The 26,068-nt window shown below is 45.9% G+C and overlaps 1 pseudogene; it reads right to left on the bottom strand.

Moving 5' to 3' along the window:
- Positions 1-3,619: 3,619 nt before the first annotated feature.
- On the bottom strand, positions 3,620-5,920 carry LOC119324705 (annotated as a pseudogene).
- Between the last annotated feature and the right edge of the window lie 20,148 nt (positions 5,921-26,068).

Here is a 26,068-nt window from a genome sequence, read left to right as displayed (position 1 = left end):
CCAGAAGAAGCCCACAGAGCATCAGAGATGGGCCAGAAGAGTCCCGAGGCACCCATGAGGGTGGGGGGCGCGCCCTACCCCCTGGGCGCGCCCCCTACCTCGTGGCCGCCTCGGAGCCCCCCTAACTTGTTCCCGACGCCAATACCTCTTATATGTACCCAAACTTCCAGAAAGAAACCTAGATCGGGAGTTCCGCCGTCGCAAGCCTCTGTAGCCACCAAAAACCAATCGGGACCCTGTTCCGGCATCCTGCCGGAGGGGGGGGGGGATCCCTCACCGGTGGCCATCTTCATCATCCCGGCATTCTCCATGACGAGGAGGGAGTAGTTCACCCTCGGGGCTGAGGGTATGTACCAGTAGCTATGTGTTTGATCTCTCTCTCGTGTTCTTGAGGTGGTACGATCTTGATGTATCGCGAGCTTTACTATTATAGTTGGATCTTATGATGTTTCTCCCCCTCTACTCTCTTGTAATGGATTGAGTTTTCCCTTTGAAGTTATCTTATCGGACTGAGTCTTTAAAGATTTGAGAACACTTGATGTATGTCTTGCATGTACTTAAATGTGGTGACAATGGGATATTCACGTGATCCACTTGATGTATGTTTTGGTGATCAACTTGCGGGTTCCGTAACATTGTGAACTTATGCATAGGGTTGGCACACGTTTTCGTCTTGACTCTCCGGTAGAAACTTTGGGGCACTCTTCGAAGTTCTTTGTGTTGGTTGAATAGATGAATCTGAGATTGTGTGATGCATATCGTATAACCATACCCGCGGATAATTGAGGTAACATTAGGGTTTTGGTTGATTTGTGTCTTAAGGTGTTATTCTAGTACGAAGTCTAGGATAGATGGAACGAAAAGAATAGCTTCATGTTATTTACTACAGACTCTTGAATAGATCGATCAGAAAGGATAACTTTGAGGTGGTTTCGTACCCTACAATAATCTCTTCGTTTGTTCTCCGCTATTAGTGACTTTGGAGTGACTCTTTGTTGCATGTTGAGGGATAGTTATATGATCCAATTATGTTATTATCGTTGAAAGAACTTGCACTAGTGAAAGTATGAACCCTAGGTCTTGTTTCAATGCATTGCACTACCGTTTTCGCTCACTTTTATCATTAGTTACCTTGCTATTTTTATATTTTCAGATTACAAATACCTATATCTACCATCCATATTGCACTTGTATCACCATCTCTTCGTCGAACTAGTGCACCTATACAATTTACCATTGTATTGGGTGTGTTGGGGACACAAGAGACTCTTTGTTATTTGGTTTCAGGATTGTTTGAGAGAGACCGTCTTCATCCTACGCCTCCCACGGATTGATAAACCTTAGGTCATCCACTTGAGAGAAATTTGCTACTGTCCTACAAACCTCTGCACTTGGAGGCCCAACAACGTCTACAAGAAGAAGGTTGCATAGTAGACATTATCGGGCTACCTCCGGACTCGCCAAAGCCGGTGGAGGAGGAGCAGTAGCAGCCGGAGGTGGAGGGAGAGCCGCTGCCGGAGCTGATTGAGGTGCCGGATCTGGAGGAGGACGAGGCGGAGCAACCTGTCTTGATAACCCACAAGTATAGGGGATCACGACAGTCTTCAAGGGTATTACTTCACCCAAATTTATTAATTCAGCACAAGGAGAGCCAACGAATATTTATGAGCCTTAGCAGTTGAGTTGTCTATTCAACCACACCTAGAAAATTATATTTCCACAACAAAGTGTATAGTAGCACAGTAGCAATAGTAACAGGAACAGTATCAGAAGCAATTTGTGAAGATCGTAATAGCAGCAACTATAGTAACTTAGTAAAGACCTATATCAGAAAAGTGTAGGATTACATCAGTGATGAATATTTGCGTTGGATGACATTCATCATATAACAGTCACAACCTAGAGCGATACACAATAGCTCCATTTCATCAATGTAATGTAGGTATGTATTCCGTATATAGTCATACGTGTTTATAATTAATAAGAACTTGCATGTCATCTTATCCGACCCTCCCGTGGAAGCAGGGTCCATAAGAAAATCAAAGGGATATTAAGGCCTCCTTTTAATAGAGAACCGAAACAAAGTATTAACACTTAGTAAATACATGAACAAAGTATTAAGGATGACGACGTCAAATTCCCCTCTTCGGAGCCCCGAATGGACTCCAGAGCAGCCCTTCCGATGAAGAACAGGAGGTGACGGCGGCTCCATATTGTAAAACATGATGACTCTTTTTCTCTAGTTTTTTCTCCATGAAACAGTATTTATGAGATTGAAATTAGGGCAACCGGAGGCTTGAGGGGCCCACAAGCTCACAAGGCGCGCCTTGTGGGGTGGGCGCGCCCCTTGAGCTTGTGGCTCCTGGGTGGCCCCCCTCTAGTAGTTCTCTTTACCAGTATTTTTTATGTATTCTGAAGATATTCTCCGTAATTTTCAGCTTAATCTTAGAACTTATATTTCTGCACAAAAATAGCACCATGACAATTCTGCTAAATAGATCATCAGTCTGGGTTAGTTTCATTCAAATCATGCAAATTAGAATCCAAAACAAAAGCAAAAGTGTTTGAAAAAGTAGACAAGCTTAGAACATATCAACTCCCCCAAGCTCATTGCTTGTCGTCAAGCAATTCAGTTGACCGACTGACAGTAATAAAGAAAAAACTTTTACAAACTCTTTTATTCTTGTTGTTGTATATATGCTTAACTAGTGTTCAAGTTTTCAGCAAACTTTATGAACTAACCATATAAATAATAACACTTAGGTCTCACATTTACTCATGACAATAACATAACAACTAGCGAGCAATAATAAGGAATCTCAAATGCTACAATTTGTCAAAACAATCATGATATAATATAATAACATGGTATCTCGCTAGTCCTTTCTGAGACCGCAAAACATAAATGTAGGACACCTCTGAAGTTCAAGGAACGACTAAACATTACAATTTATGGTAGAAGAGATCCAGTCATGATCATATCCAACATTAACTAGAGACAATGCAAAAGAATGACAATAGAGCTCTTAGGATTGATGCTTAAAATGAGAAGGTGATGACTCAATAATAAAAGTAAATAGATAGGCCTTTCGTAGAGGGAAACAGGGATTTGCAGATGTGCCAGCGCTCGAAGCATAAAACAGAGATGAATATATTCTGAGAGGTGTACTTTTTCTGTCAACGTCACGATCGAAGATTTTCAATATCTTTCATGCTAAACACATTATCAGCGGTTCCCAAATGGAAAGGTAAATTTTAGCCCCCCTCCGCCATACAAAGACAACCCATGTCTAGCCGAATCTACGGGTGCCCTCCAAACAATTTACATTTTGCATGCAAATTTTACTATGCATGTATTTTGGTAATGTAATAGATGTCGGCAAATGTTTTGCATATAACATAGCCATTAACTTTTGTACACTAATGGTAATACTCACTGCACATGTCATACACTATTTTTTAATTTTTTGTATATATCATTTGTTTTTGGTTATTTTTTACATTTTGTGTATTTTTCTGCAAAGGGAATTGTGTTGTTGGGCCCGAAGGCCTAGCTAGAAGGGCCCGCATGCGTAGTCTTCGCACTGGGGTGTTTGACATATCTAAGGATATCGTCCCAACTAGCTCCCTATTTTAAAAGTCTCATCACAAAGCAAGTGTTTTAAACGTGGGATGTACATACAACTTGTAGTCTCAAGAACACTCTTGAATACAAAATCATAAATGCACTTATAAGGTGTCTGTGACACCGTTTATGAAAAAGAAATAGATACATCGATGCCGACCGTGGAAGCCCAGAACACGCCGTGTCATGGAATGGAAGGCGCTCATATAGTGCATAATCGTCACTCTACTTTTTCGAGAAGACCAAGTAATTGTTCTTTCGTAGCAGCAGGTGCAACAGCAACAACAGCAGCTTGGGCCTGTTGTGCAGACAAGTGCCACTCCTCCACACCCTTGCGGATGGAGTCGCTGTCTTGATACTCATCGCGGAAGGTCTCGAGGTTATCGAACATGTTGACTAACGACGACACAAGCAGCTCGTAACGCCATTTCTCCACGCCAGGGAAGTCGCAGTACTTGCTCCCGAACTCATCCATGAACTGCAGATCACAAGGCAACTCACAATGTAAAACACGGTCGTGTAAATCTATTTATTAGCTACTTTTTCTGTTCCTAAATATAAATATTTTTAGATATTTCAATATAAATTGCATACGAAGCAAAATGTGTAATCTACACTCTAAAATATGTCTTTAAAAAAAGAGGATTGCCTCCGGCCTGTGCATAAGTCGATGCATGCAGCCATATTTTTAGAAAGTGTAACAAAGTCTTAAAATTCAAGTTCATATAGAAATCTTTAAAATGGCCTATATTTAGGAAAGGGGGAGTATATAGCACCATACGAGCGTCCGATTGTCGTGCAGGTTGTGTGTAGTAGTCAGTGCCGTGGTGTCAAACAAGCTGACGTCGTGGGTGTAATTCTTGGGCGCGCCGGCGGCATCCCTGGCGCGGTAATACTCCTCCACGGACCGCATCATCTCCACCTCCGGGGGCAGCGTCCTCTTGCCGGACAGCACCTGCGCCACCCATTTCGCCTGAGCCTCAAAGAACCAAGGCGCAAATACCTACAACCAAATGCATGTTTTTGTACGTGACGTAAAGAACAAGCGCTGACTCATGATCGACGATCCCGACCCGAGGAGTATCGTCAAGATCTAATGCAACGTCGCTAACTCGCTCTCGCCTACCAACAGGTTCACGTACCTTTACGGGTATACCGACGAAGGAGAGCGACGGCGCCAGCGACGGGGGGAACACATGCTCGAAAAGCGGGCCCACGCAGTTGTCGTCGACGGTGACCGCTCCCTCCGTATCCAGGAAAGGGAAACAGTAATTGAACCCTGTGCAGTAGATGATGGTGTCGGCGAGGATAGTGGAGCCGTCGCCGAACACCACCCGCCCGTCCTCGCACAGCCGCTCCACCTGACGTGTTGTCGGATCAATCATTTCGTTTTGCATCCATGTGGAGAACTGGAGATCGACATGACTAGAGCCCGGAAAACAAAAAACACTAGTACGTACGTGCGGTTGTAGGTGCAGGCTGGCGCTGTACTTGGAGAGCAACTTGGCGAGCTCCTGGGCTACCTCCTCCATGGACTTGGCGACGAGGTGCACCTCCTTGGCGACCCTGCGGACCTCCATGGCGATGTCCTTGCCGCTCGCGCCGCACCCCGACCACCACCACCACCTCGTCGCGGAACGGCTCCGGCACCCTGTACGAGTGGCTGTGCATCTGCCTCCCCCTCCACACCTCCATGCCTTCGATGCTTGGCAGTCTCGGCTGCGAGTAATGGCCGTTGGCCACCATCACGGCGTCGAACGCCTCCTCCACCTCCTCGGACTTGCCGAGATCGACGGACCTCACCGTCCATTGCCTCGTCGGGCCCGGCGCCAGGAAAACACGCACAACGCTGGTGTTGAGCCTGACGAACTCCATGAGCCCGAACGCGTCGCAGAAGTCCTTGAGGTAGAGGTACACCTCGCGGTGGCCCGGGAAGCGGCGGCCGTCGCGGCCGTCCTTGGGCGCGAACTGGAAGTCGGTGAACCCCATGGTCTCCCGGGCGCTGATCAGGCGGAGGGACGCGTACATGCTGCCGTGCACCTTCACCGGCGCCGCCGCGGCGCCGAGCGGGTCTGCGCCGTCAGTCATGGGATCGTACCGCCACTGCCCGCCCACGTCGCCGCTCTGCTCCAGCACCGTTACGTCGTGGCCCTCCCGCCGCAGCTCGCGGGCTGACGCCAACCCGGCCATCCCGGCCCCGATCACGCATACCTTCTGCCGTTGCAATGGCTTAATGTCGTCGTCGCAGACCATGTCTATTTTCATTTTCGAGACGATGCGCGGTGGAGGGGGTGATTGAATTGTTTGGTTTGTCAAGAACTCAATGGCATCGTTTGCTTCATTTTATGCGCATTCTAGCTCGGTCAGATCAGCCACTCCACCCACTGCGCTGTAGAAATAAAAAGTATGGGTGGTGCAGTGGATACATGAGTAGACGTCCCCCAGTCATTATTTAACAGAAAATACTAATGTATCATTAGCTGGTAGCCTGGTATGACCGACAGAGACCAAAATATTTAGGTAGGTGCTCATCAGGTCATCATTGAAAAAGAAAATAACTGGCATGCGGTGGTCGTGGAACCCAAACTGCATAGCGCACGCAGCGCTAGTGGGGCTGCTTATCCATTTGTATTTTGCTCATCGCCACCTTTTTCTATCATTGCTGATACAACTACTCAACTTTGATGTTTCTCACCATATTGTTAATAGTCTTACTAAATCTTAGTTGACTGAGACCTGGTTAAGCTCAGTAGACGCTATATGCGTGAGATTTTTGAACCGTGCACAAAAAAATCTTTTTCTTTTTTTTTCTTTTTTGCATGTTATGTCACCTGATCGAGACTTGGTTTTATTCCCCGAAAATGCTAATGAGCCGACTTGCACACACTCTAAAATTCAATGGCAACTTTTCCATTGTTCGAGTTCATACTCTTCGAGAAGAGCTAGCTTCCCATATAAATGTTGATGCTTTCAAAACCGATCTAAATCGTTTTTCGCTATTCTTTTTATAGACAAAAGGTTTCATATCTTGCCCCTTTTTTGCCATGTGTATCCCACCTGGGGGCGTTGTCGTGAAGCTTAGGTGTCGTAGAACATAGTGGGGGCGTTGTACTTAGTTTTCCCTGTGCTTTTTTCAGTAGACTACTCGTATGCGTACTGCGTGATCCGTTTATCTTGGGACCGGTACTGTATGAGGGCTACCTCATCATCTTGTATCGTTTGGCCACATGCTTTGTTCAGATGTTGTTGATTTATATATATAGTGGGATGGAAAGCCTCTTTCACGAGAGCAGTTGTGTGAAATGATTCAGATTTAATAAAAATAAGTCACAACAAATGGGTCAAGAATTTGGTCCGCCGGTAGTGTTGTTGTTCGAATGACAAACATATACCACCGACGGATCGAGAATTAGTCCCCTTAGTGTTGGTAGCCTCCACAATGACAGTCAAATATTTGGGCCCATGAAAAAACGTTTCAATTATTTGTTCATATTCCAACCAAATTCTATTATTCTAGTGCATTCCAAATAATCGCTTTTTATAAATTAGTTTTTGAATTATTTATGTGCCATTTGAGATTGTTTAAGAATCATGAATAACCAAACAAATTTAAATGTTGCAATCGGATTTGAATCAATTCAGAAACATTTCATAGAGACTTCACACAAATTTTGATGACTTCATTCACCATTCAAATCGGAAATATTTTATGAAGTACAAAATATTTTATTAGTGTAATCTTTTCAGTAATATAGATTTCATAAATACTAGCACAAATTTTACTTATTTCAGTTATACTTCAATCAAATTAAAAAAAAAGATTTCCCACAAATTGTAAATATTTCAATCAATTTAGAAATATTTTATATAAGTACCAACTATTCCATTGTTTCAAAAACTTTACAAGTATATTTCTCAAGTATGGACACAAAGTTCAGTTATCGAATTCATAAAGATACATTGGTTCTACCTAAAAAGCTACTCATGTCTCATTTTCATAATGCAACGGAGAGAAAAATATGGAAGGGACCGTGGGTGAGACTGTCAGGACCCCGATCCTAAGTCACACCGATCTAGCATGTAACACATCATATCACTTTGCGGCCTCACGCATGGTATTCCCACGGGTGCCACCTTACCTGGCCCGGGACCGTTTGCGCCTTTTGGCTCACGTATATGATAGTGTCGCTAGCATCCATATGACAAAGAACCCGAGCTGACATGGCTAGTCGTGAACCCAAAGTGGCACTAACTTACAGGGACAGGCATACATGACCCAACAACGAACGTGTCGGTCATCAGTGAGTGAATCCAGGCTGTAGCACTGGGCTAGCAGGACTCCGGTGAACCGGGCTGCAGCGGGCTAACAGGACTCCGGAATTCATCGCGTGACATTTCCCCGAGGGGACAGACACAGGAACGAAGAAGGACACATGCCGGCCAGCCTAAGTGTTCCGGAGCAGTAGCAAGCTACCATGGCTCAGTGGAAACACTAGGAGACATTTCCCGGTAAGAGAGGCTACTAAGGATAAACAACTAGATAGTCAGATCACACACATACCAAGCATTTCAATAACATACACACAATATGCTCGATATGTGCAAATACAACATGGCATCACAGAATGACTCTACAACTCAAGTATTTATTCAATATGCTCCGAGGAGCGAGATATTACAATCATGAGTCTCATGACCCAACAATCAGAGCATACAAGTCAAAGCACATGCGGAAGCTTAACATGTCTAAGTACAGACATCTACAAATGAAAAAGGCTGAAAAGCCTGTCTATCTACTAGATCCTGCCGAGGGCACAAGATCGTAGCTGAGATAACAAGCTAAACATCGAAGTCCACGTGGAACTACTAGCGAGACGGAAGTCTCTCTGCAAAAACATAAATTAAGCAACGTGAGTACAAATGTACCCAGCAAGACTTACATCAGATCTATCTACATATGCATTAGTATCAACAAAGGGGATGGTGGGGTTTAACTGCAGCAAGCCAGCTTTGACTCAGTGGCTATCCTGAACTACGACTGCAAGTAACTCTTTTGAGGTGGCGCACACGAGTCCACATATTCACCATATCAATACACCACTATGGATCCGCTCCCGTCTCCCTACGAGAACGCCATCCATAGCACTCACGCTTATCTTGCGCATTTTAGAGTATCCACTTTCACTTGTCTATGAACTGTACAGGCAACCCAGAAGTCCTTTACCGCGGACACGGCTATTCGAATAGATGATGTTAACCCTGCAGGGGTGTACTTCTTCACACACACTCTCACCACTTACCGCCGTTTACACGACATGTACTCGGCAACCTTCAAGCGGAAGCCCAGCGAGGGTGTCGGCCACGACCTGACTAACCACACAAGTCTCTCGTCCAGGTTTATCGCCTATTCGGGTTCCATCCGCAAAGAGATCCGGCCGGGGTGTCGCTCACGGCCCCAAACGATGTGTGCAGGGTTCCCAAGCCCACCTCGACGGGTGGATCTACGCTTGGTACACCGTGCCACGGTGCCTAGTCTGTCCCAAGCCCACCTGTACCGGGTACCACTTGGTAGACTACTAACACAACCTACAAACACCAGAAACTAGTTGCAACTCCTGAACAGAGATCGAGTTGATTAATAAGTCGAGAGGGGCACTTAAGCATTCCAATGCGTGGTAGTAACTGGTCATGGATCACAAACACAGAACTCAGTTCCTGAGGACGGCTGCAATGAGACAACCCACCATGTACTCCTACATGGCCTCTCACCGCTACCTTTACCAAATCGTGTTCACACACTTAGCTCTCAACAGTAGGACATGTTCACACACCTCTGATTCATCCCCGATGAATCAGACCTGACTCAACTCTAAGCAGTAGCAGGCATGACAAACAAGCATGAATGAGTAGGCGCAACAGGGCTCAAACAACTCCTAGTCATGCTAGTGGGTTTCATCTATTTACTGTGGCAATGACAGGTCATGCAAAGGATAAAGGGGTTCAGCTACCGCAGCAAGTAACAGATGAATCATTGTTGTCCTAATGCAGTAAAAGAGAGCAGGAGCGAGAGAGTGGGATTGTATCGGAATGAACAAGGGGGTTTTGCTTGCCTGGCACTTCTGAAGATAATATAGCTCTTCATCGGTGTCATCGATCTCATCGTCGGAACCACGTCTATCGAGAGGGGACAAACACCGGCAAACAAGGAAGAACACAATCAATGCAATGCAGGATTATGATGCATGAATGTGACATGGCAATATGCTGTTGATTTGAGCTAATGCAGCTAGCAACAAAGTTAAATGAAGTTGGTTTGAACCCTAAGTTCAAATCCAAACTCCATATGTGAAATTCAAATGCCATTTATATGATTTGTCCTAAATAGCAGCCATAAGTTGTTCTAACATGCATGAAAATGATACAGATGGATAGATTGGATTTTTCTGATAATTTTTCATACATAAATTATTTCATTCTGAGTTACGGTTGATTTTATATGATTTTTAGAAGTTTTGAACATTTTCTGGAATTTCCTGAATAAGAATAAATCCAGTAAATGATTTATTGCGTCAGGGTGATGTCACTGTGATGTCAGCAGTCGACAGGGTTGACCCAGGTCAAACCTGACCAGTGGGGTCCACACATCAGTGGCACAGGGCGGGAACAGAGGCTGACCGGTGGGCCAGGCCAACGCTGACGTGGGATGGTCAAACTGACAAGCGGGGCCGGCTGGATTAATCTAAACTAAACAGGGAATAAATCCTAGGGTTAATTTGGGCACGGGGCCCCTATGTCAGTGAGAGAGGGGGTTAATTAGCGGAGTCATTAACCGCTAATGACGGTGCCATGTCGGCGGCTAAACGCCGATGCTAAGCACAGCACGACGGCGACGCCCATCCGGCCAACTCCGGCGATAGGAGCTCGCGTGGCTGGGCGCGTTGGAAGCGGCGCAACGAGGCGCGTTGGTTGGTGGCTTCGGGCAGTCCTGGGGTGGCCGGTTGTGTCGCCGGCGTCGAGGTTTAGCGGCGACGTAGCTCGGGCTCGAGCGGGTGCGGGGTTTCAGCGCAAGCTAGAGCAAAGGGCGCGGCGCGTTCCCTTCCCGTAGACACGGTGAGCATGTTTGTGGTGATGGGGCGAGCAGGAGAGCGCAGGAGCATGGAGTTCGTCGGCCATGGCGGCGGCCGGAGCTCGGAGCTCGCGGGTGAGGGTGCTACGGCACGGAAACAAGCAAAACGAAGGAGGGGGAACGGGCAGGAGCTCACGGTGGTTGTAGCAGTGCAGACGGAGAGCTCGGAGGAGGTCCCAAGCGAGTGGGGCGGCGGAGGCGATCTCGGCGACCCGAGGAAGAAGAAGGCGTCGGGGGCGGCGCGTCAGGGCTCTTCTGCTTGCGTGGGACGAGGAGAGGACGAGGGCGGCACGGCGGGGCTCAGGGGCGCGTCGGAGAGGCGAGGCAGTGGCTGTGGCCGCGGTAATCGGCGTCGGCGGCGTCGGTTGCGCTCGGTGGTGCCGCGGGGAAGAGCAGAGGAGGGGGGAGAGGCACTGGGGAAGCGGGAGAAGGTCGGGGGGGTCAGGGGGGTCTGCGTGGCGTCATCCAGGGTGTCGGGGAGAGATGCAGGCAGGCAGGAGGTGGCCAGGGCGGCGTCGGCGCTCGCCACCGAGCTGCTTCGGGGCGAGGGGGAGGAAGACGACAGAGAGGAGGAGGTGGGCTGGGCCGGCCAGCTCAGATGGGCCGCCAGGTGGGCTAGAACGCCAGGTAAGTTACAGGTGAGTTTCTGTTCTTTTATTGTTTTTCTGTTTCTGTTTTTTTATTTAATCTTTTGCCACTGTTTTGAATTTAAAACAATTCAAACAATGCCAAAAACTCCTCTGAATATTTTTATTTTGCTAGATGGACTTTTCCAAAAGCTCATAAAATATTTCAGGGGTATTTGAAATTATATTCTAATTATATGAATATAATTTAAATTCAAATAGCTAATGATTTAAATTTAAATTCCCAAGATTAAGTCCTTAAAAATGTTCAATATTTTGGTTGGGACCAGAACCCTTGCCAAAATTATCAAACATTTAAGAAGAGCATTTTGGGAACAATGAATGAGATTTTAGGGGTTTTGCCCTTCTTTTATTTAAATTTTGAGGCTTCCAAATTTCCTCAATTCAAGTTTCAAAAATTTAAACATGATGCAATCACTAGGCAGCACCAAAAGCTAGGGATGTGACAGAGACCCAACACTTGAATTCCAAGACTCAAAAAGTCGCACTCCCTCTGTTTTCATTACCTCTTAGTATTGTTCTAAGTCAAATTTTTCCAAAATTTAACCAAGTTTAGAACAATAAACATTTATAATAACAAATCTATGTGATGTGAAAATATATTTAATTATATTATTTGTATGGTAGATGTCAATGATTTTTAAAAAAAACTTGGCCAATGAATCATAAAATTTTACATAAGATGAAGTTACTATGCACGGTAAATAATAAGGAAAAGAGTAACCCATACTCCATCCTTTCTGGTTTATAGGTCCTGCGTGTATCTCTAGGTCGGTCTAATATGAGTTATATATCACAAAACTTATGCCGTTAGAAATAGAACATTTAAGTTTCTAATTCTATAACTTTTCAACTTCCCCCACAATGTTGTACTAAACCCGCATCAATTCATATGGATTGAAGGAAGTAATATATAACTCAGATTATGTTGATCAAATCATCAACCTTGGGATGCACATGGGCCTAATAAACTAAAAAAATTAGTACTTATTAAGCAGGAACCATAGACCTGTTTGGATTTAGCCTACGAAGACACTGCCAATTCATGGGCGCACCAAAAATTGGCGCATCCTTCTTTACCCACCCGGATGTCGCCATCCGTTGGCGTGAAAGTCAACGGGAAAGGCTGGGGTTGCCAAGACTCGCCAGAAATTCGATACCAACCAACCACTTTCCCACATAGTTTATAAAATAGAACCGCTGATCGAAGCAGCGAGGCCACCGGTTCAGGTTTTTACTGTTTGAATCATCAGTTCACCGGTTCGATGTCTGATTTTTCTATACTATAAATAATACATTTCGTGTAATAATAAATAGATGTAAAATCAGTCTTTTATATAAAATTGAAAAGAAAGTTGGCCGTCCAAGATGGTTATTGGGTCAAAGGTGTAACTCATGCACCTATATCTAGCATCCTCTGTTTGAATTCCCTTTGACATAGGTTATTTTTCTATTTTTGTATGTATGTGACACTGGTTCAACGCCGGTTTTATACCCCGGTTCATGCAAAACTGCCCGGTTTACATGGTTCTTTCCAGTCCAATTGCAGGTCAGTCTTTTTAGCTTAAAAAACCGATAAGGGCGCCGGTTCCGGTTTTTTCGGTCCGACCGCCGATCCGCGCCGGTTTTAGATAAACACACCATTGGTCATTGAACTCTCGTGAGATGAGCACATTGGTCATTTTTCTCTCAAAATGTGATGAACCGGTCACAACACTCAATTTTATGAGCAAACTGGTCACTCTGCCGTTTCCAACCGTAACGGTCGCTGAGGTGGCGTGCTGACTCGGCATTATTGGACCCACGCCCACAGCACATGCGCATATCAGAGGTCTGGATTTTTTGCAAGAAGAGCCCTGGGAAGATGTGGAGCATAGTTTGGACACCGGGAGGATTTTTTGTTCCTTGTTCTTGACAGAAACTCGGCGCGAAGCTACCGAGCCATGGGCTCTCGTCGGGATCCAGGAACGCTGCCGCGTGCCGCCGACCGCCGCGGCGCCATGGCCGTCGCCGAGGCCGCTCACGCTGAGATGCACCACGCCATGCCATGCCCCCACGCCACTACCGTGACCGTCACACGCGATCTGCAGCACTGCTACCACCGCCATCGCGCGCCACCTGCGCCGTTGCTACCACCGCCGACGAGCGCAACCGCGAACCCGTTGCGTCTTTCGTGACCACTCCTGGTGTTGCGTCGTGTTCCCTCAATTGGAGTGGAGGTTCCTTCATCCGCTAGCCCGCTGTACCGCACTACCCCATGCACTCCGTGGCCACCTGTCACGCCCGAGCGAGCCACCTGGAGAAAAGGCCGTAGATTTGATGGAGCCTGGACGTAGTAGCCTCGATCCGCAACCGTCGTGTATTTGTCTGAATTTGTGTCGCTCCCGCTGTGTTTCTTACTGTTCGTGAGGACGTACTACGCTCAGATGCAGCCGTGGGACGCGATGTAGCTTTGTGCCAGCTCACCTCGCTCGGAGCACCGCCTCGTGTTGCTTGCGCCGGTGGTCCGGCTCCCGTCCGACGTCGCCGCCAGGACGCCAGGTAGGAATAGGATAGTACATGATAATTCCTCTCACCAGAAGGTCAACCACATCCTCTCACACCTCTCCCCTTCTCGATTGTGGGTTTGTGGCTGACCCGGTCCCCTTCTCCATCTCCGGCATGGTAGCACTCGCGTCGTTACCAATACCGTGGTCGGCCAGCGCATGAGTGTCTCTCTCCCCCATGACATCTCATCGAATAACCAAAACATCGCCGCCTAGGCAGCTACACCCACGCTCGCGGAGTCCACAGTGCTCGTGTCGGCATCCAGTGTGCACCGTCGCTGCGTCCTTTGTCGCACGTCTTGTCAAAGGCTTCATCGAGAATCCCTATAAGTTTCTGCCATAGGAATCGAACCCGGAGTCCATGTAGCACCTGCGCCACACACTTCTTCTGCCCCTCCGGCGAAAGATAGCCGCGTATCAATCTACCCCTGGAGACCCCAGCTCTTATTCTCAGCTTGGTAGCCCCCGTGGGAATCGTCTGTAGCTTATGGTGACATTCCAATTCCATCCATGTCACGCATCCTCGAGAAGGCCTCACCACTCAAGCCTCCTCCGGCCGCCGCCTCTGGCAGCCGTGGCCTCGCCTCCGACATCTCCGTCCGCTCACACATGACATGATCTAGGTGAGCCTTCGGCGCTGGTGCACCTCTTCTCACTCTCTGCTGTCCTCTCTAGCCCGCATGCGCCCTAGTGGCGCTGCAGCCACCGCTGGAGCTCAGTGCCTGGGGCCAACCCGCACACTCCCACCAGCCACCACCCCAAGCCGGTGCGACCTCACTCCCGCATAGCCCCTGTGCCAATCTCACCTCCTGTAGCTCCTTTCTCCGCCTACATGTGTGTCGCCACTGTTTCGCGCTCGTAATCCACGTTTAAGTTGCTCGTGCATGGTCCGTAAGAGGCTGATAGGTGGTCCCAATTTAGTGTGAAACAGGTGCAGCCATGACATGTTCTCAGTTAATATTTTTAGGGTCTTTCTTGCAAAGAATCCCACCCTCTAATATGTGCACGTGCCGCAGTTGTGGGCCCGACGCCGAGTCAGCACGGCACTTCAGCGCCCGTTACGGCTGGAAACGGCAGAGTGACCAGTTTGCTCATATATATGAGTGTTGTGACCGGTTTATCACATTTTGAGAGAAGAGTAACCAATGTGCTCATCTCGTAAAAGTTCCACTAGTAGAAAAGGGGGCATTGGTCGAGGCCGGGTCAGCCCATTAGTCCCGGTTCAATCCAGAATCGGGACCAATGGGGGCATTGGACCCGGTTCGTTAGCCCCGGGGGCCGGCCGGGCCACGTGGGCCATTGGTCCCAGTTCGTCTGGACCTTTTGGTCTCGGTTGGTGGGACGAACCGGGACCAATGTGCCTTGCTCCTGGCCCACCACCATTTGTCCCGGTTGGTGGCCTGAACCGGCACCAAAGGCTTCCCTTTAGTCCCGGTTCAAGCCACGAACCGGGACCAATTAATTGCCTATATATACTTCGTGAGCAGAGCACTCTTACTGCTTTTTTTTTCGTGGCCGGTGAGGAGAGAGCTTTGTGGTACTCTAGCTCACCTCCTATGCACACGAGGTGTTCGATGGAATGCCCGAGCCACACTACTTAAGCTTTCTCCTCTCCAAGCTCCACCTCCAAGCTTCATTTTTCTCAATATTTGTGTAGGTTTAGCGGTCTGTCACGTCCCGTCCCCGTCTTCACCGCCGTCGATCGCCCGCGCCGATCTTGTCGCCGGCACCACCGTGGTGAGCCTCTTGTTCTTATCTTCTTTCTGAAAGGAAAAAAAACTCTTACTTGTATGTTTATATAGATACTTGTATAATTTTCTTACTTTTATTATTGCATCTTATATAGTGCGATGGTTTTGGTATCCGCCCCCGTCGGCCCTCGTCCTGTCTATGATTCAGATGTGGTATATATTATCTTTTCATAACTATTGGTTCATTTATTGTTTATGACAATTATGCCGACCAACGTGACATAGATTTTATTTATCTAGGAGGTTGTTGAACCGGAAATTCCAACCGACCCTATTGTCGAGAGGTTAAATTTAGTTGAAGAAGAAAACAATTTGTTGAAGGAAAAAATTAGAAAAATTGAGGAGGAGAAGATGATATTGGAGTTGCATGTTGCGGATGTCGTCGATGATCACAAGATCAAGATGGATGCAATGCGCTTGAAGATTAGAAAGATTAGAAAATATGCCATTCATACCGAGTCTTGGTATCATTATGCCGTTGGATCAGTTGTTACATTGGTTGCGATTATGATCGCATTTGTTTTCGCATTGAAATGTTTTACATAGTTTCAATGTATGGTTTAAGTAATTTAGATGCTCTGCAGAGCTTTATGTTGTTAGATGAGAACTATGTATGTACTTTGGTTTTAATGTGATGATGAACTTCTATTAATTTGGTCACTTAATTATCTATTCATGATGTTCTGTAATGATTTTTGACACACTTAATTATATATAATGCATGCAGATGAACCGGCAATGGATGTACGGTTCAAGACACACCTCCGAGTACATTAAAGGGGTGCATGATTTTCTCGAAGTGGCTGAGGCAAACAAGCAGAATGGTTTTATGTGTTGTCCATGCCCTATATGTGAGAATACGAAGTCTTACTCTGACCGGAAAATCCTCCACACCCACCTGCTTTACAAGGGTTTCATGCCACACTATAATGTTTGGACGAGGCACGAAGAAATACGGGTTATGATGGAAGACGGCGAAGAAGAAGAATACGATGACAACTATGTGCCCCCTGAATACGGTGATGCTACTGAAGATCAAGAGGAACCAAACGATGTGCACGATGATGCTGCAACGGGCGAAGCTGCTGAAGATCAAGAGGAACCAGACGATGTGCCCGATGATGATGATCTCTGCCGGGTCATTGTCGATGCAAGGACGCAATGCGAAAGTCAAAAGGAGAAGCTGAAGTTCGATCGCATGTTAGAGGACCACAAAAAAGGGTTGTACCCCAATTGTGAAGATGGCAACACAAAGCTCGGTACCGTACTGGAATTGCTGCAGTGGAAGGCAGAGAATGTTGTGCCTGACAAAGGATTTGAGAAGCTACTGAAAATATTGAAGAAGAAGCTTCCAAAGGATAACGAATTGCCCGATAGTACATACGCAGCAAAGAAGGTCGTATGCCCTCTAGGATTGGAGGTGCAGAAGGTACATGCATGCCCTAATGACTGCATCCTCTTCCACGGTGCGTACAAGGATCTGAACGCATGCCCGGTATGCGGTGCATTACGGTATAAGATCAAACGAGATGACCCTAGTGATGTTGACGGCGAGCCCCCCAGGAAGAGGGTTCCTACGAAGGTGATGTGGTATGCTCCTATAATACCACAGTTGAAATGTCTGTTCAGAAACAGAGAGCATGCCAAATTGATGCGATGGCACAGTGAGGACCGTAAGAAAGACGAGAAGTTGAGGGCACCCGCTGACGGGTCGCAGTGGAGAAAAATCGAGAGAAAGTACTGGGATGAGTTTGCAAGTGAGCCAAGGAATGTATGGTTTGCTTTAAGCGCGGATGGCATTAATCCTTTCGGGGAGCAGAGTAGCAATCACAATACCTGGCCCATGACTCTATGTATGTATAACCTTCCTCCTTGGATGTGCATGAAGCGGAAGTTCATTATGATGCCAGTTCTCATCCAAGGCCCTAAGCAACCCGGCAATGACATTGATGTGTACCTAAGGCCATTAGTTGAAGAACTTTTACAGATGTGGAATGGAAACGGTGTATGTACGCGGGATGAGCACAAGCAGGAGGAATTTAACCTAAAGGTGTTGCTGTTCGTGACCATAAACGATTGGCCCGCTCTCAGTAACCTTTCAGGACAGACAAACAAGGGATATCACGCATGCACGCACTGTTTACTTGACACCGATAGTATATACCTGGCAAGCTGCAGGAAGAATGTGTACCTGGGCCATCGTCGATTTCTTCCGACCAACCATCAATGTTGAAAGAAAGGCAAGCATTTCAAAGGCGAGGCAGATCACCGGAAGAAGCCCGCCATGCGTACCGGTGATCACGTACTTGCTATGGTCAATGATTTACATGTAATCTTTGGAAAGGGTCCCGGCGCACTAGCTGTTCCGAGTGACGCTAGGGGACACACACCCATGTGGAAGAAGAAATCTATATTTTGGGACCTACCCTACTGGAAAGACCTAGAGGTCCGCTCTTCGATCGACGTGATGCACGTGACGAAGAACCTTTGCGTGAATCTGCTAGGCTTCTGGGGCGTGTATGGGAAGACAAAAGATACAGCTGAGGCACGGGAGGACCTACAACGTTTGGACGAAAAAGACGGCATGCCTCCAAAGCAGTATGAAGGTCCTGCTAGCTATGCTCTTACCAAAGAAGAGAAGGAAATCTTCTTTGAATGCCTGCTTAGTATGAAGGTCCCAACTGGCTTCTCGTCTAATATAAAAGGAATAATAAATATGGCAGAGAAAAAGTTTCAGAACCTAAAGTCTCATGACTGCCACGTGATTATGACGCAACTGCTTCCGGTTGCATTGAGGGGGCTTCTACCGGAAAACGTCCGATTAGCCATTGTGAAGCTATGTGCATTCCTTAATGCAATCTCTCAGAAGGTGATCGATCCATAAATCATACCAAGGCTAAGGAGTGATGTGGTGCAATGTCTTGTCAGTTTCGAGCTGGTGTTCCCACCATCCTTCTTCAATATCATGACGCACGTCCTAGTTCATCTAGTTGACGAGATTGTCATTCTGGCCCCCTATTTCTACACAATATGTACCCCTTTGACTATGAGATTATGCAACTCCCGTTTAGTATGTTGCTATTGCTTTCTTCATGACTTATACATGTTCCTATGACTATGAGATTATGCAACTCCCGTTTATCGGAGGAACACTTTGTGTGCTACCAAACATCACAACGTAACTGGGTGATTATAAAGGAGCTCTACAGGTGTCTCCGAAGGTACATGTTGGGTTGGCGTATTTCGAGATTAGGATTTATCACTCCGATTGTCGGAGAGGTATCTCTTGGCCCTCTCGGTAATGCACATCACTATAAGCCTTGCAAGCAATGTGACTAACGAGTTAGTTGCAGGATGATGCATTATGTAACGAGTAAAGGGACTTGCCATTAACGAGATTGAACTAGGTATTGGATACCGACGATCGAATCTCGGGCAAGTAACATACCGATGACAAAGGGAACAACGAATGTTGTTATGCGGTTTGACCGATAAAGATCTTCGTTCAATATGTAGGAGCCAATATGAACATCCAGGTTCCACTATTGGTTATTGACCGGAAACAGTTCTAGGTCATGTCTACATAGTTCTCGAACCCGTAGGGTCCGCACGCTTAACGTTACGATGACAGTTTTATTATGAGTTTATAAGTTTTGATGTACCGAAGGTTGTTCGGAGTACCGGATGTGATCACGGACATGACGAGGAGTCTCGAAATGGTCGAGACATAAAGATTGATATATTGGACGGATATATTTGGACACCGGAAAGGTTCCGGATGAGATTGGGACTATACCGGAGTTCCGGGAGGTTACCGGAACCCCCCGGTAAGTATATGGGCCTTATTAGGCCTTAGTGGAAGGGAGGAAGAAGGATCAAAGGAGGGGGCGCCCCCCCCCCCCAAGCCCAATCCGAATTGGGAGGGGGGCCGGCTCCCCCTTTCCTTCTTCCCTCCCCTCTCTTCCTTCCCTCTCCTACTCCTAATAGGAAAGGGGGGCCAAACCTACTTGGAGTAGGTTTGCCCCCCCTAGGGCGCGCCTCCCCTCTTGGCCGGCCCCCTCCTCCTCTCCCCCTTTATATACGGAGGAGGGGGGCACCCCATAGACACACAAGTTGATCTACGGATCGTTCCTTAGCCGTGTGCGGTGCCCCTCTCCATCATATTCCACCTCGATCATATCGTCGCGGAGTTTAGGCGAAGCCCTGCGCCGGTAGAACATCATCATCGTCACCACACCATCGTGGAGATGGAACTCATCCCCGACGCTTTGCTGGATTGGAGCCCGGGGAACGTCATCGAGCTAAACGTGTGCTGAACACGGAGGTGCCGTACGTTCGGTGCTTGGATCGGTCGAATCGTGAAGACGTACGACTACATCAACCGCGTTGTCATAACGCTTCCGCTTACGATCTACGAGGGTACGTGGACAACACTCTCCCCTCTCGTTGCTATGCCATCACCATGATCTTGCGTGTGCGTAGGAAATTTTTTGAAATTACTACGTTCCCCAACAGTGGCATCAGTGCCTAGGTTTTATGCGTTGATGTTATATGCACGAGTAGAACACAAGTGAGTTGTGGGCGATACAAGTCATACTGCTTACCAGCATATCATACTTTGGTTCGGCGGTTTTGTTGGATGAAGCGGCCCGGACCGACATTACGCGTACGCTTACGCGAGACTGGTTTTACCGCCGTGCTTTGCACACAAGTGACTAGCGGGTGTCAGTTTCTCCAACTTTAGTTGAACCAAGTGTGGCTACGCCCGATCCTTGCGAAGGTTAAAATAGCACCAACTTGACAAACTATCGTTGTGGTTTTGATGCGTAGGTAAGAGCGGTTCTTTCTCAGCCCGTAGCAGCCACGTAAAACTTGCAACAACAAAGTAGAGGACGTCTAACTTGTTTTTGCAGGGCATGTTGTGATGTGATATGGCCAAGACGTGATGCTATATTTTATTATATGAAATGATCATGTTTTGTAACTGAAGTTATCGGCAACTGGCAGGAGCCATATGGTTGTCGCTTTATTGTATGAAATGCAAACGCCCTGTAATTGCTTTACTTTATCACTAAGCGGTAGCGATAGTCGTAGAAGCAATAGATGGCGTAAATGACAACGATGCTACGATGGAGATCAAGGTGTCGCGCCGGTGATGATGGTGATCACGATGGTGCTTCGGAGATGGAGATCACAAGCACAAGATGATGATGGCCATATCATATCACTTATATTGATTGCGTGTGATGTTTATCCTTTATGCATCTTATCTTGCTTTGATTGACGGTAGCATTTTAAGATGATCTCTCACTAAAAATTATCAAGAAGTGTTCTCCCTGAGTATGCACCGTTGCCAAAGTTCGTCGTGCCCAGACACCACGTGATGATCGGGTGTGATAAGCTCTACGTCCATCTACAATGGGTGCAAGCCAGTTTTGCACACGCAGAATACTCAGGTTAAACTTGATGAGCCTAGCATATGTAGATATGGCCTCGGAACACAGAGACCGAAAGGTCGAGCGTGAATCATATAGTAGATATGATCAACATAGAGATGTTCACCATTGAAAACTACTCCATCTCACGTGATGATCGGTTATGGTTTAGTTGATTTGGATCACGTGATCACTTAGATGACTAGAGAGATGTCTGTCTAAGTGTGAGTTCTTAAATAATATGATTAATTGAACTTAAATTTATCATGAACTTAGTACCTGATAGTATTTTGCTTGCCTATGTTTGTTGTAGATAGATGGCTCGTGCTGTTGTTCCGTTGAATTTTAATGCGTTCCTTGAGAAAGCAAAGTTGAAAGATGATGGTAGCAATTACACGGACTGGGTCCGTAACTTGAGGATTATCCTCATTGCTGCACAGAAGAATTACGTCCTGGAAGCACCGCTGGGTGCCAGGCCTGTTGCAGGAGCAACACCAGATGTTGTGAATGTCTGGCAGAGCAAAGCTGATGACTACTCTATAGTTCAGTGTGCCATGCTTTATGGCTTAGAACCGGGTCTTCAACGACGTTTTGAACGTCATGGAGCATATGAGATGTTCCAGGAGTTGAAGTTAATATTTCAAGCAAATGCCCGGATTGAGAGATATGAAGTCTCCAATAAGTTCTACAGCTGCAAGATGGAGGAGCATAGTTCTGTCAGTGAGCATATACTCAAAATGTCTGGGTATAATAATCACTTGATTCAACTGGGAGTTAATCTTCCGGATGATAGCATCATTGACAGAATTCTCCAATCACTGCCACCAAGCTACAAAAGCTTTGTGATGAACTATAATATGCAAGGGATGAACAAGACAATTCCCGAGCTCTTCGCAATGCTAAAGGCTGCGGAGGTAGAAATCAAGAAGGAGCATCAAGTGTTGATGGTCAACAAGACCACTAGTTTCAAGAAAAAGGGCAAAGGGAAGAAGAAGGGGAACTTCAAGAAGAACAGCAAGCAAGTTGCTGCTCAAGAGAAGAAACCCAATTCTGGACCTAAGCCTGAAACTGAGTGCTTCTACTGCAAGCAGACTGGTCACTGGAAGCGGAACTGTCCCAAGTATTTGGCGGATAAGAAGGATGGCAAAGTGAACAAAGGTATATGTGATATACATGTTATTGATGTGTACCTAACTAGATCTCGTAGTAGCACCTGGGTATTTGATACTGGTTCTGTTGCTAATATTTGCAACTCGAAACAGGGACTACGGAATAAGCGAGCACTGGCCAAGGACGAGGTGACGATGCACGTGGGAAATGGTTCCAAAGTCGATGTGATCGCAGTCGGCACGCTACCTCTACATCTACCTTCGGGATTAGTTTTAGACCTGAATAATTGTTATTTGGTGCCAGCGTTAAGCATGAACATTATATCTGGATCTTGTTTGATGCGAGACGGTTATTCATTTAAATCAGAGAATAATGGTTGTTCTATTTATATGAGTAATATCTTTTATGGTCATGCACCCTTGAAGAGTGGTCTATTTTTATTGAATCTCGATATTAGTGATACACATATTCATAATGTTGAAACCAAAAGATGCAGAGTTGATAATGATAGTGCAACTTATTTGTGGCATTGCCATTTAGGTCATATCGGTGTAAAGCGCATGAAGAAACTCCATACTGATGGACTTTTGGAATCACTTGATTATGAATCACTTGGTACTTGCGAACCGTGCCTCATGGGCAAGATGACTAAAACACCGTTCTCCGATACTATGGAGAGAGCAACAGATTTGTTGGAAATCATACATACAGATGTATGTGGTCCAATGAATGTTGAAGCTCGTGGTGGATATCGTTATTTTCTCACCTTCACAGATGATTTGAGCAGATATGGATATATCTACTTAATGAAGCACAAGTCTGAAGCATTTGAAAAGTTCAAAGAATTTCAGAGTGAAGTGGAAAATCATCGTAACAAGCGATCTGATCGTGGAGGAGAATATTTGAGTTACGAGTTTGGTTTACATTTGAAACAATGCGGAATAGTTTCGCAACTCACGCCACCTGGAACACCACAAAGAAATGGTGTGTCCGAACGTCGTAATCGTACTTTACTAGATATGGTGCGATCTATGATGTCTCTTACTGATTTACCGCTATCGTTTTGGGGTTATGCTTTAGAGACGGCTGCATTCACATTAAATAGGGCACCATCTAAATCCGTTGAGACGACGCCTTATGAATTGTGGTTTGGCAAGAAACCAAAGTTGTCGTTTCTTAAAGTTTGGGGCTGCGATGCTTATGTGAAGAAACTTCAACCAGATAAGCTCGAACCCAAATCGGAGAAATGTGTCTTCATAGGATACCCAAAAGAGACTGTTGGGTACACCTTCTATCACAGATCCGAAGGCAAGACATTCGTTGCTAAGAATGGATCCTTTCTAGAGAAGGAGTTTCTCTCGAAAGAAGTGAGTGGGAGGAAAGTAGAACTTGATGAGGTAACGGTACCTGCTCCCTTATTGGAAAGTAGTTCATCACAGAAATCAGTTCCTGTGACAAATACACCAATTAGTGAGGAAGCTAATGATATTGATCATGAAACTTCAGATCAAGTGTCTACTGAACCTCGTAGGTCTACCAGAGTAAGATCCGCACCAGAGTGGTACGGTAATCCTGTTCTGGAAGTCATGTTACTTGACCATGATGAACCTACGAGCCCAGATTCCGCAAAATGGCTAGAGGCCATGAAATCTGAGATGGGATCCATGTATGAGAACAAAGTATGGACTTTGGTTGACTTGCCCGATGATCGGCAAGCCATTGAGAATAAATGGATCTTTAAGAAGAAGACTGACGCTGACGGTAATGTAACTGTCTATAAAGCTCGACTTCTTGCGAAAGGTTTTCGACAAGTTCAAGGGGTTGACTACGATGAGACTTTCTCACCCGTAGCGATGCTTAAGTCTGTCCGAATCATGTTAGCGATTGCCGCATTTTATGATTATGAATTTTGGCAGATGGATGTAAAAACTGCATTCCTGAATGGATTTCTGGAAGAAGAGTTGTATATGATGCAACCGGAGGGTTTTGTAGATCCTAAGGGAGCTAACAAAGTGTGCAAGCTCCAGCGATCAATCTATGGTCTGGTGCAAGCCTCTCGGAGTTGGAATAAATGCTTTGATAGTGTGATCAAAGCATATGGTTTTATACAGACTTTTGGAGAAGCCTGTATTTACAAGAAAGTGAGTGGGAGCTCTGTAGCATTTCTAATATTATATGTGGATGACATATTGTTGATTGGAAATGATATAGAATTTCTGGATAGCGTAAAAGGATACTTGAATAAAAGTTTTTCAATGAAAGACCTCGGTGAAGCTGCTTACATATTGGGCATTAACATCTATAGAGATAGATCAAGACGCTTGATTGGACTTTCACAAAGCACGTACCTTGATAAAGTATTGAAAAGGTTCAATATGTAACAGGCAAAGAAAGGGTTCTTGCCTGTATTACAAGGTATAAAGTTGAGTCAGACTCAATGCCCGACCATTGCAGAAGATAGAGAGAAAATGAAAGGAGTTCCCTATGCTTCAGCCATAGGCTCTATCATGTATGCAATGCTGTGTACCAGACCTGATGTGTGCCTTGCTATTAGTTTGGCAGGGATGTACCAAAGTAATCCAGGAGTGGGTCACTGGACAGCGGTCAAGAACATCCTGAAATACCTGAAAAGGACTAAGGATATGTTTCTCATATATGGAGGTGACAAAGAGCTAGTCATAAATGGTTACGTTGATGCAAGCTTTGACACTGATCCGGACGATTCTAAATCGCAAACCGGATATGTATTTTTATTAAATGGTGGAGCTGTAAGTTGGTGCAGTTCTAAACAAAGCGTTGTGGCGGGATCTACATGTGAAGCGGAGTACATAGCTGCTTCGGAAGCAGCAAATGAAGGAGTCTGGATGAAGGAGTTCATTTCCGATCTAGGTGTTGTACCTAGTGCATCGGGACCAATGAAGATCTTCTGTGACAATACTGGTGCAATTGCCTTGGCAAAGGAATCCAGATTTCACAAGAGGACCAAGCACATCAAGAGACGCTTAAATTCCATTTGGGACCAAGTCCAAGTGGGAGACATAGAGATTTGCAAGATACATATGGATCTGAATGTTGCAGACCCTTTGACTAAGCCTCTCTCACGAGCAAAATATGATCAGCACCAAGACTCCATGGGTGTTAGAATCATTACTATGTAATCTAGATTATTGACTCTACTGCAAGTGGGAGACTGAAGGAAATATGCCCTAGAGGCAATAATAAAGTTATTATTTATTTCCTCATATCATGATAAATGTTTATTATTCATGCTAGAATTGTATTAACCGGAAACATGATACATGTGTGAATACATAGACAAACATAGTGTCACTAGTATGCCTCTACTTGAACTAGCTCATTGATCAAAGATGGTTATGTTTCCTAACCATAGGCATGTGTTGTCATTTGATTAATGGGATCACATCATTAGGAGAATGATGTGATTGACTTGACCCATTCCGTTAGCTTAGCACTTGATCATTTAGTATGTTGCTATTGCTTTCTTCATGACTTATACATGTTCCTATGACTATGAGATTATGCAACTCCCGTTTACCGGAGGAACACTTTGTGTGCTACCAAAAGTCACAACGTAACTGGGTGATTATAAAGGAGCTCTACAGGTGTCTCCGAAGGTACATGTTGGGTTGGCGTATTTCGAGATTAGGATTTGTCACTCCATTGTCGGAGAGGTATCTCTGGGCCCTCTCGGTAATGCACATCACTATAAGCCTTGCAAGCAATGTGACTAACGAGTTAGTTGCGGGATAATGCATTACGTAACGAGTAAAGAGACTTGCCGGTAACGAGATTGAACTAGGTATTGGA

The sequence above is a fragment of the Triticum dicoccoides genome, chromosome 6B, assembly GCF_002162155.2.
Source record: "Triticum dicoccoides isolate Atlit2015 ecotype Zavitan chromosome 6B, WEW_v2.0, whole genome shotgun sequence".
NCBI lineage: Eukaryota > Viridiplantae > Streptophyta > Magnoliopsida > Poales > Poaceae > Triticum > Triticum dicoccoides.
This window is presented reverse-complemented; position numbering and strand designations above follow the sequence as displayed.